The sequence below is a fragment of the Microtus ochrogaster genome, chromosome 1 (genome assembly GCF_000317375.1).
Source record: "Microtus ochrogaster isolate Prairie Vole_2 chromosome 1, MicOch1.0, whole genome shotgun sequence".
NCBI classification, from domain to species: Eukaryota; Metazoa; Chordata; class Mammalia; order Rodentia; family Cricetidae; genus Microtus; species Microtus ochrogaster.
In genome coordinates, this window is record NC_022009.1 from 46,740,537 (window position 1) to 46,753,190 (window position 12,654).

General features: G+C 39.6%; 1 protein-coding gene across 3 annotated transcripts in view; it reads left to right on the plus strand.

The window, feature by feature from the left end:
* Positions 1-12,654, plus strand: part of Traf3 (TNF receptor associated factor 3) — a 67,549-nt gene that overhangs the window by 11,631 nt on the left and 43,264 nt on the right. Inside the window, exon 2 of one of the 3 annotated variants that reach the window (XM_005343567.3) lies at positions 10,144-10,258. The exons of 1 other annotated variant lie outside the window; for it this stretch is intronic. The gene's annotated coding sequence lies outside the window, so the exon portion shown is untranslated. The remainder of the gene's footprint in view (positions 1-10,143; positions 10,259-12,654) is intronic. One more of the 3 variants, XM_026781289.1, reaches the window with a different exon arrangement.

Consider the following 12,654-nt stretch of genomic DNA (forward strand, 5'->3'; position numbering starts at 1 on the left):
GTTGTGAGCCACCATGTGGTTGCTGGGAATTGAACTCAGGACCTTTGGAAGAGCAGGCAATGCTCTTAACCGCTGAGCCATCTCTCCAGCCCCCGTCTATTTGTTTAAAATTGAATTGATATGCTTGGAGACTGGGCACTAAGAACTTTCACTAGTCAGTAAATTGACTTGGTGTCAGTGCTTCAGATGGCTGTTTGGTGTTCCTCATATTGTCTTATAAATTATTACCTGTGATGATTTGAATAAGAATGACCCTCACAGGCTCATAATATTTGATGCTTAGTAACCAGGAAGTGACACTGTTTGAAAGGATTATAAAGATTAGGAGGCTCGGGGGTGGGCTTTGAGGTTTCAAAAGCCCACACTGGGCCTGGTGTCTGTCTCTCTATCTGCTCTCTCTTTTTCTCTCTCTCTCTTCCTCTCTCTTCCTGCCTGCGTATCAGGATGTAGCTCTCAATTACTTCTCCAGTGCCATGCCTGCTCCCATGCTGCCCACAATGATGATAATGGGCTAAGCCTCTGAAACTGTAAGCATGCACCCAATTAAATGCTTTTAAGATTTCCGTGGTCATGGTGTCTCTTCATGGCAATGGAACAGTAACTAAAACATTACCTAAATTCAGCCTGACTGCGTTTTGTTTTTTTTTTTTTTTTGCACCCATGCTTTTTGTGCATCTATTTCATGGTTATAGGAAAGTTTAAATTCTCTTAGTGCTGTCTTGTCTACAAAGTGTTTTTTTACAAAACTAATTTTTATCCATTTGATGATTGCCTTTGATTGATACAGTAGGAACACGCACATACACATGTGACAATTTGTAGCACGATTAATAAAAACTCAGAGTCAGAAATTGGGATTCATCTGAAGGTCATAAAAGCAAAAGAGCCAACCACTGGCTCTTACCTCTACCTCAGTTTGAAATGGTGATCTTGCCTCCAGGAATCTCAGAATGAGACTATGTCTGTGAGCTGTCCCCTCCCATCTTATATTTCTCTTAGGGCTGGGATTAAAGGCATTCACCACTGGGTTAAAGGCACACACTACCTGGTTTCTATGGCAAACTAGTGTGACTACTGGGATTAAAGGTGTATATCACCACTGCCTGGTCTGTAAGGCTGACCAGTGGGGCTGTTTTACTCTCTGATCTTCAGGCAAGCTTTAGTTATTAAAATACAAATGAAATATCACTACAACTATTGATGACAATTGATGGGGACTTTTTCTGTTTCCCAGACATCACTGAGAAGAAAGTATTGATAATTCTTGTTAGCATTGGTCTTAATTTTACTTAATGGGAGACTTATTCCTGGAGACTTCCGTTTGCACTGTGATGAAATAATGGGACTAGGTCTCTGCCAGATCCAGGGGAGGCAAATAGTATAGAATTTAAGGGGGCACCAAAATAATTGGTAATTGAGATTAATGATATTGTAATGTAATACTTTTAAAAATCAAATTAAGCCGGGCGGTGGTGACGCACGCCTTTAATCCCAGCACTTGGGAGGCAGAGGCAGGCGGATCTCTGTGAGTTCGAGACCAGCCTGGTCTACAAGAGCTAGTTCCAGGGCAGGCTCCAAAGCCACAGAGAAACCCTGTCTCGAAAAACCAAAAAAATAAAAATAAAAATCAAAGTAAGGGCTGGAGATATGAGTCAGAGGTTAACAGCAGTGGCTGTTCTTCCACAGGTCCTGAGTTCAGTTCTCAGCACCCACATGGTGGCTCACAACCGTCTATAATGAGATCTGGTGCCCTCTTCTGGCCTGCAGGCAGACATGCAAACAGAACACTATATAATAAATAAATCCTTTTTTAAAATCAAATTGATTGAAATATGTGGTGAAAAATAAATTTTAGGTAAATATAATATTGGTATTGATTGTTTTTCCTCATACAGCACAGTGACTGGTGCTGTATTTAAAATTTTATATGTTGTTCCCTAGTGTCCTCCCATTAATTTTGATGTTCTCTATCATTGTACATTTTCCCCATTCTCTTAAAATTTGTGCCTAAGGCAAGTCTTCTATTTCACCCCAAACCAGAACAACTTAGAAACCATTTAAACAACTTAGAAACCAGGCAGAATATGTAAAAAGAATTTTCTGACATTTGTGCAGGGTAAATTAGGACTGTGTCCCCTGAAACAGGGAACCAGGTGGACAAGCACACAGTACCCAGCTCATTAACTAGAGCAGGCACTGCGTGATTTCCTGTATAAAGGGCAACAAGCACTCGTGCTGGGCTTGTGGAACCTCTTGGTTTCTGTCATGACCATTCTGCTCTCACTTGTGCTTCCTCTATAAAAGCACGAATGTAATCAAGCAAGTATAGATTTGTTCCAACAAAACTTTATTATAAAAGCAGGAGCAGGTTGGATTTGGCCTTCAGGTATCTTTTTACCTGGTTTAGAGGCAGAGTCTCCACATATCAGGTAAGGGGGAAAAAGCCAGAGTCCAGCAACCTCACTAGAGTGACAAAGCAGAGCAAATTTGGGGAAAGGGAAGCTGCTTAGAACTGCAGGGATCTGCACAATGACCCCAAAGTCTTGCCTGGGTTATCATATACACAGCAGACATACCTCAAAGCCTAAAACAGCAGACTGTCACATAAGTCTGGGAATATGTTCTAGGATTGCCTTTCATTGTTAGTGGAATGCAGAGCAGCTTTTCACCCAGGTTGATGTGTAGCTAGCTCAGCAGTCTATAACCTGTAGGAGGCTGTAGCCCTAAAGTAAGTTGCTTCTGATTTTCTCTAGCCAAGTCTAGGTAATATATCTGTATTCCAAGAACAAAACCTAGAAACTTGAAAAGGTACAGTAAGGGCTGGGGCTGGGGCATAATGGAAGAGAGAGTGCTTAGTGTAGATGGGACTTTCAGTTTGATTCCAGCCACTATGGAAAAACTCAACAAGAACAAAAGAGAGAGAATTATAGAGAAAATTGGCAAAATTTCATGGTATTGGGGGCAAGGAGCATAGCTCAGTGGTACATTGCTTACCCAGTGTGCATGAGGTGTTCATTCACCAGGACTCCAAGGGAGAGGATAGGACAGTAAAATCCAGTATTTAGTAGTGTGTAAAAGTAATCAGTGGGGTCTGGAGATGACTTAGTGCTTGTTTCTTTAGAGGAGTCAGTCCCCAGCATCTGTGTCACAACTCACAAGTACCTGTATGTCCAGTTCCAGGGGATCCAACATTCTTTTCTGTGTGCTAGGTATGCACATGGTACACATATACATAAGGCAAATCATGTACACACATAATATAAATGAATACTAAAATTTTTTTTTTTAGAAAAAAAAGGGACTGATCTTAAGTAGTTGGCTTATGAGTTAAATATTGAAAGAAAAAAACCTTAATTCCAAACCTTAACTGTTAGGTTTTTTGTTTGTTTGTTTGTTTGTTTGTTTGTTTGTTTTTGGGATTTTCGAGACAGGGTTTCTCCGTAGCTTTTGGTTCCTGTCCTGGAACTAGCTCTTGTAGACCAGGCTGGCTTCGAACTCACAGAGATCTGCCTGCCTCTGCCTCCCGAGTGCTGAGATTAAAGGCATGCGCCACCACCGCCCGGCAACTGTTAGTTTTTTACGCAGCACAAAGCTCTTTGTAAAATGAAGACAGATTTTCAGCCAAGAAAAGCTAACTCAAGGACCTAGGACTCCATAGCACACACAGCCTAGGTTCCAATCCCAGTCTCAACCCAAGAAGAAAACAAAAATATCTGTCTGGCATGGTGCCTATAACTTGAACACAGAAGAAACTGAGGCAGGAAGATTGCAGGTTGAAGGCCAACCTGGTTTACATAGTGAGACACTATCTTAAAAAGAAAAATAAGAAAACCCCAATAACTAAAAAGAAAAACTAACAGAACTTATTGCCATCAGAATTACACTTGAGAAAATAATACCAAAGGACGTTCAGATAGAAGAGGACAGTGTGGAAGCTTTTGTAAAAGAATAATAGGAACTTAAAATGCTCCATCATGGGCTCACTTTACTTCAAATAACTTTTGAAAAATTAACTATTAAAGGTGAAAAATAAAATGTATTTTGGAAGTTATAATACTTGTATGATAAAATAAATAATAACAGAAAAAGATGGAAGGGAGAAAATGCAAGTATGGAGTTCATAAGGTTTTATTTGTTTTGTTTTTGTTTTTTGTGCAATAGTTAGTATGTAACTTATACTGGTATGAAGTCTGTGATCCTCCAGTCTCAGCTTCCTGAATGCTGGGATTAAAGGCATGTGCCACACTATGCCTAGCTATGTAGATATGCATAGCTATGTAAGAACTATGTAAAATTCTATACTGTGAAAAATCGAAGATGTATGTTATATCAGGGAAATATTCTTTCAGGGAAAAATTTTGTCAGCATCAGAAATATACAATGGGATAACACCACATAACACAGGCCAAAGCATGATAATATAAATATCTTTTTTTATTCTAATGTTATTTATTTATTTATTATTTGTACAACATTCCTTCCATGTATGCCTGCACACCAGAAGAGGACACCAGATCTCATTATAGATGGCTGTGAGCCATCATGTGCTTGCTGGGAATTGAACTCAGGATCTCTGGAAGAGCAGTCAGTGCTCTTAACCTCTGAGCCATCTCTCCAGCCCCAATATAAATATCTTTATGCCAGCACTTTTAACAAATGAAAACAACTGTCAAGTTTTACTCAAGGAGAGATATAATCTGTATGTTTATTAAGGAGCTTATATTAAGGCTAGTAAAATACTAGAGCAGGTGAAGGCCGAGGACCTCAAGCCTAAGGACTGGAGTGCATTCTCTGGGATTCACGTGATCAAGTCGACAGCCAACTTTGCAAGCTGTCCTCTGACTTCACACATGCATCCATATACATTCAGCAAATAAATAAATAAAATTTTAAAAGAAACTTTACAATTTTTGAAAAAGAAAAAATGTTGAAAAAGAACTTAGTTTATTTAAAATACCTAAAAGAAGACTATACATTATTTTACTGACAAATTACACTAAATGTTTAAGAGAAAGAATGTTGGGGCTGGAGAAGACAGTTCAGTGGTTAAGAGCAGTTGTCGCTCTTGCAGAGGACCTGGGTTCAGTTCCCAACACCCTCATGATGGCTCATGACCATCTATATATAACTAATTCTAGGGGAGCCAATGTCCTCTTCAGACCTCTACTGGCACCAGACATGTACAAAGTGCCTGTATACCCATGCAGGCAGAACATTCATAACAAAAGTAAATCTAAAAATAAGAGAAAATATTAATTGGACAAAAGCTTTTTTAAAAAATGAAGTAGAATATATTTTCTAATCAGTTCTGCACAACTGACACTATTCTAATTACAAAACCAGACAAAACGTAATGAAGACAAACTTCCATGAAAGATCTATAAATCAAAGAAAAATCCCTCATACATTTGGCAAATCAAATCTATATAACAACAGATAAAGAGGTTACTTCATAATGACCAGATAAAGTTTTAACTCCAGAATGAAAGGTTAGTTTAACATTGGAAAATCCATTATGGTCAACTGGGGTAATAGAGCAAAGAGAAATGCCACAGTGATGCAGAAATGAAAAATAGAAAACACAGAAGGCAGAAGACAGATAAAATGGTGCCTCACGTGTAAGTGAAGACAGGAGGGAGAAGAAGGGAAGGAGATGGGTGGCTGGGTACAGAAGTATCTTGGAAAAGTAATAGTTGAAAATGGAAGATGCTAGACTTAAGGCAGAAGGATCAGGAGTTCAAGGTTGTTCTCAGCTACATAGTTGAGTTAGAGACCAGTGTGAGCTGCACAAGACCCTGTCTCAACAATGCAAAAGTTCAGCATCTAACAGATAAATGACTGTCACATAAGGCATAATGGTTTGCAGGGTTTGAACCCATAGACAGGTGCACAGAGGGAGCAGTGGACATGTGAGTAAAGCTGACGGCTTACAGTTTTGTCATTCAGAAGAGTCTAAGATTTTGTAAATGTTGGGCCTTGATAACTCATGGTTCATGCTATCGTTTCTAAATAATAAAGAAAAGAAAGAGATTATTTAAATTGATGATTTAGGAGCAGGGACAGGAGTGGTACCTAATCCCAAAAAAGACAATAGGAGCCCCTTTTAAAGAGCAGATTGAAACCCAAATATGAGTAATCACTTCTAGTATAAGTGGATCAAGTGTTCCAGTTAAAAGATAAAAATATTAGGGCTGACCAGACGGCTCAGAAGTTAAGAGCAGTGGATGCTCTTCTAAGGTTTTGAGTTTAATTCCCAGTAACCACATACATGGTGGTTCCTAACCATTTATAATGGGATCTGATGCCCTCTTCTGGTGTGCAGGCATACATTCAGACATAGCACTCATATATGGAATATAAATCTTAAAAAATATTTTAAAATATAAAAATATTAAATTGGAATTCTAAGAAATTTAAGTTAGTGCTGCTCACTAGGACCCTTGTAGGGCATAAGGATTCAGAAATGTTACAATTGTGAAACGAAGAAAAACATACTACACAGATACCAACCAGATGCACAATTGTATAAAATCAGATAAAATACACAGCATAGCAGACACAATAATGTGGGCAGGGGTCTCAAATATATCAACAGCTTTTAATATATTAATATCCTGTGACATAGAGATGTATGTATGTGGACAAGTATGCCACAGAAAGCATGTGATCACAGGACAACTTTGGATTTGTTCTCTTCTCCCACCCTTATGTAAACTCCAGGGATCACAACTCATGTCATCAAATGCCTTTATTTACCCTGAGTGTTTTCACCAGCCCAGTCCAGTTTTTTTTTTTTTTTTATCATCTTTAAGAGCCTTGGCGTACTCTGCAGGATTGTCTTACCTGGGGAAGAGAGAATCTACATGCCTGAGGTCAGGTCTGAAAGCAGCATAAGTTTTGCGTATGCCTACATTTTATTAGCAGAACTTGGCTCATAAACCAACAGACAGGACTGTGTGTTAGTCAGTGGCATGTACCTCTGTGACGATCAGGCTGAGGAATTTATTTGGGGACATATTAAGCTTTCCACAGTTTGTAATTATAAAGGTTTCAATTCAGAGGAAAACTAATTATAAACTTAGATAAACTAACAGCATAACTTCTGAATGGTCAAATAGACATTGACAGCAGTTCTAAGAAAAGTGAACACATATCACAATGAAGATTTTGAACATAGCTGCAATTGATGGAACAAATAAGCAAAAAGTAAATATGACTAGCATCTAACTCTGGTTTGATGTTTTATATATATTTAAAAATTAACCCGATAGTTATCTTTCAAGTACACAAAGATGTTTATAAAAACTGGCCAATCTGACCTGGAAGTGGTGACCCACACCTTTAATTCTAGCATTCAGAAGGCAGAAGTAGATGGATCTCTGAGTTTGAAGCCAGCTTGGTCTACAGAGGGAGTTCCAGGACAGTCAGGGCTACACAGAGAAACCCTGTCTTGGAAAACAAACAAACAAACAAACTGGCCAGTCTTGCATAGTAGTTCAATTCAGTGTCAGTATATTTCAGAACACTGTTGTAATACAGATTGTAATCTACGACCTCTATGGAATTAAGTTTTAAATCAGGAATGAAAGGTAATTATAAAATCCTAATACCAGTACGCAGAAAGCAGAGGGACGAGGATTGTGGCAAGTTAGAGGCCAGCCTGATCTGCATAGTAAATTGTAGGCAAGCCAGGGCTACATAGTAAGACTCATTTCAAAAACAAATAATTCTTTCACATAACTCATGATTAAAGAACATCAGTGGAAGCTAGAAAGTATTTTAGGTAGTATGATTAAAAAGGGTATCAGCAGGGCTGGAGAGATGGCTCAGCGGTTAAGAGCATTGCCTGCTCTTGCAAAGGTCCTGAGTTCAATTCCTGGCAACCACATGGTGGCTCACAACCATCTGGAATGAGGTCTGGTGCCCTCTTCTGGCCTGCAGACATACACACAGACAGAATATTGCATACATAATAAATAAATAAATATTTTTAAAAAAAGGGTATCAGCAGTGGGGTAGGCCACTTTTAGGCACCCAACTGGGTGAAGATCTTTCTTGCATGATCCTCCAGGTTTGTTCTCTTTTCAAGTCAAAGCTTTACTCAGAGTCGACTGATGATATTGTCAAATGCAGGCTTCTTTATGTTCAAGTTCAGTGGGAAACAGAATCTCTAAAAATACTGTAAAGTTTGACTTAGGCCATGTTCAGAGAGTAGACCATTTCTGGTAAGACAGGCCCAAGTCAGTGGTTTTTTAGGCCCAGAACTCAGAAGCTGGTGAGCTCAGCATGGGAAGTTAAACTTGGTGAGAAATTCAGGTGCAAGACCCTGAACAGATGCTTAGTTGCAGAATTAAATTTCTGTGTAGTGATCATCTGTAGCACCTGCGCTATGGGATGGTATGCGAGCCGGGAACTGAGCTGGAGACTTAAAAACACACGCACAGACAGAGACTCGGGGACAATGGTCATCTGTGATATAAGAATGCTGAGTTTATTGTGCTCCAGGGAAGCTCATATGGATATCCTTAACTGATAGCCTCACCAGAACCCACTCCCCTGCTATCAGTGTCTCCTGCTCAGAGCAGCTGCAGGCACAGGTAAACAAGTTGTTTTGCTCAGTTCGCTCCAATAGGCAAAGGGTCTGTGGCAGGCAAAGAAAGTCAAGGGGCCAGGGGTCTGCAGCCCCCAATAATCATTAGCTATAAATTTTTATAAAATTTATTCAAGTTAACCTAAAGTTTGTATTAAGGGTTTGTAAGAATATTAGCCAGGCAGTGGTCTTGCATGCACTCGGGAGGTAGTGGATCTCTGAGTTCAAGGCCAGCATGGTCTACTAGAGCTAGTTCCAGGACAGGCCCAAAACCACAGGGAAACCCCGTCTCGAAAAACAAAAAACAAACAAACAAACAAAAGTTTGGAAGGATATCCAAAAAAAAGTATGTGGCTACTTAGCAGGATTAATACACCCAATGAGTTCCATTCAAAAAGTGAGCAACAGAGGTCTCTCAAACTCTTCTTCTAGGGGTGCAAATTATTATAGCTGCTTTGAGAAATACTGGGCTTTCTGTAGAAGATACTGAATTTCATACTTGCCTGATAAAGCAGTCACTCTTCTAGATGTATATGTACACCTAGGTACCTGTGTGTGTGTGAGGTAGATTAGCAGAAAGGTCTTCTGAGGTTCATATTTGCTCTTAATCGGGCATTTTGGACCAAGGACTGGATAGCCAAGTTATGTATTTTATTCCAATATTACATGATAATGGAAACAAGCCGTAGCTGCAGCAACAGTGTAGAACAACAAAATGCAAAAATGAGAATATAAACAACAAAGCCAGTCATGGTGGAGCACACCTTTAATCTCAGTTCTTTGGAGGCAGAGGCAGGCAGATCTTTTTGAGATTGAAGCCAGCCTGATGTACAGAGAGGGAATATGAGTCTATTTATATAAAATTCAGAAGCAAGTAAAAATAAGAAAGAAAAGAAAACCGTAGTATGTTCTAGGGCTGCTTACCTGCATTTTAACTGTAGTAAGAAAAGCAAAGAACTACAACCGTAAAAGTTAAGGTAATGGTTTCTTTTTTTTTTCCTTTTTCTTTATTTATTTTTTTAGTTTTCAAGACCGCATTTCTCCGTTTAGCCCATGCTTTCCTGGAATTTACTCGGTGTACCAGGATGGCCTTAAATTCCCTGAGATCTGCCTTCTTGAGTGCTGGGATTTAATGTGTACACCACCACTACCCGGCCAAGGTAGTGGTATCTTGGAGGTTACAGAATCATTGCATTCAGAGCAAAGTATTTAATATTTCTGGAGTTCTGGCAGCACTCTATTACCTGACCAGGGTGGTACTAGGCTCACTGTGTAATAACGATGGTAACACTGTGTGAATGTTACCTCAACTTTGCTATGTTTATGTAATAATTTAGCATAAAAGAAACAGGAAAAAAGAATCAAACTTTATAATGCATGGTGTGATCTTTAAAGTATAGAAAAATCATAGTACATGTCTATATAGAATGATTAAAAATATTTATCATGAACTTTCATTTTATAAAAATGTATGCTCTGGAATTCTGTATTTTAGAGCTTTTAACATTTTCCAGCTGCTTTAAAGCTGACCAGTCCTTCTTCTTGATTCTCAGGTACAAGATCCCCATTACTTGAAGGGTAAGGTTGGCACTGCTCAACGTCTTGTGGAAGCTTTTCCCTCACTCCTAACCTCCCCGAACCTCCTTACAGCATATAACAGCATAACAGGTATGCTGTTAGAAATTTTTAATATGGGCAGACTTCTTTTTTAAACTGTTACCTTTTTGCTTTGCATAAAAATAAGATAGTTCCAAAACATGCTGAACTTGCTGGCTTTTAGCCATAGCCGTTTCCTTTTTAGACAGTTGTTGAATGACCTGGGTTTGGTTTGTTTTTGGCTGCATCTAGCTTTATTTTCTCTCTTTTTTAAAAAAACTCGTGTGTGTGTGTGTGTGTGTGTGTGTGTGTGTGTGTGTGTGTGTGTATTGAGGTTTGTGCATCAGAATGCAGGACGTCTGTGAAGTCCAGAAGAGGGTATAAAGATAACTTGGAGCTTGGAAGTGCAGGCACTTGTGAGTTGCCTGAAATGGGTGCTGGGATCCAAACTCAGGACCCTTTTTAAAGCTCTTAATCGCTGAGCCATCTCTTCAGCCCTCTTTCAGTTTTTTAAAGCCAGCATTAAACTGTGATCACAATGGACAGGACCTCTGGGGCTAAAGAATGATTTAATAACTTCATCAAACAAGATTAGCGGCCTTGCTGCCTTGCCAGGCCCACTCTGAAAGTTCTTTCCCCTGTATCTCACCGCAGAAGCATGCCTTCTGACGGTCTGCTGGCCACTGCTCCACATGGGACTGTGCCTTTGCCTTCTCAACCATCTTACAATAGGGACTTGAAAGGGGAAAAAATACTGTTCTAATCTCTAATTTGTGATTCAAAAAATAAGAAAGGAAAGGACATGATTATTGCTAGTATGGTGATGATTGAGTGACATTTTATACTTGGAATTAAGAACCCATAATATGTTACAACATTAAGATAAATACAAAAAGGGTTTGAAGTATTTGTTATTTGCAAAGTGAAAGTTAATACATGGCTACTTTTGATCAGTTAAAAAGTAGCCAGAAAAGTGTCACTTAAGTTTCCTTTCTAAACCCAGCAGCATCACAGTACCACCCCCACCCCATAGTTAACAGTTCTTTCTGTCGGTGAAGTAGGATAGTAGCCAGTAAGTCTCCTCAGTCATTGTAATCTTCTCCACCCAGGTTCCCTGGAGTTTTTGTGCTGTGAATTTCAGGCTGGTTGTACTGTCATGAGAGCTCTCCCTGCCTGGCTTTGGCCATGGGCACTGAACTTGTGACAGATGGGTATATGCAGAGGCTGGTTCTTGGCTTCATCAGCCCTCCTTGTAGGCTAGTGTGTTCTTGTCGGAGGCACAATGTCTGCACCTCTGTTCAGTCACTAGAGTCTGCAAGATGCTTCTGTTCTAACTTTGTCATGTATTCTTCCTTGAATAACTGAAATGTTTCTGCATTGTTGTGTCAGTAGTTCCCTCATTGAGTATTTGCTTACCTAAGAGACAGTTCAGATAGTAAATAGAAAAATATATGCCTGAGTCTTTATTTCTGTAAGTTCTCAGCCATTTGGTTCTACTATCACTTGTACGTAACCAGTTGTTTCTTGTGAATTGAATCGTATTTTCAGGTCTGTTTAGAGATAGTCAGATGCCATTTCTGGCCAGCAGAGCTTCCTGATTGCTAGGCACAGTGTTTGATCCGTGACAAAGGCTGCCCTCCTTACTTTCTGGTCTCTTTAGGTGTTCTCTACTCATCTTGAAGCTTCTTTATTGCCACCTGCAGCTGCCTGCTTTTTCTCAGCAGCTCTGGTTTCCTTTGTGGGAAGTGGGATCTTGGGGCTATGGGCACTCATGATGTGGGAGCTTGGTCTTTTTTCCTCTCATGCTGAAAATCTTGGTTCCTAAAAGACTTAACATATTCACTCAGTTGTTTTAACCTGTTCAAGTGTGTGGTTGTTTTAAATAACAATACCAGCAGCAACAGAAGACCTAGCTAAGATGAGCTATATTCCCTTGCCACATCATCAACTAGTTACATAGTTAATGCACGTGTTTCACTGTTTTTTAAGGGAAGAGGGCTTTTTCATTGTATTTAGTTTTGTTTTTTTTTTTTTGGTTTTTCGAGACAGGGTTTCTCTGTGGTTTTGGAGCCTGTCCTGGAACTAGCTCTTGTAGACCAGGCTGGTCTCGAACTCACAGAGATCCGCCTGCCTCTGCCTCCCGAGTGCTGGGATTAAAGGCGTGTGCCACCACCGCCTGGCTTTCATTTTATTTGTATTGTGATTTTACAAAACCTTTTCATGATTCCAAGTCACAATTAAATACTTTTCAAAAATCCGAGCTTCTATTCCTAATTCTTCACAATGACCAAAAGATAGATATCTACAATTTCTCATCGTTTTCCAGAGTTGGAGAGGAAGAGCTGTTTTCTTTCTTAGCCCCATGCCCTCCCTAGGTGTGGCAGTGTCAAGTGTTCAGTGAAGAGAGGGCAGAAGATTTGAATTAGAACTGGAGCAGAGTTTAAACCCAGCAGCAGAGAAGGGAGTCT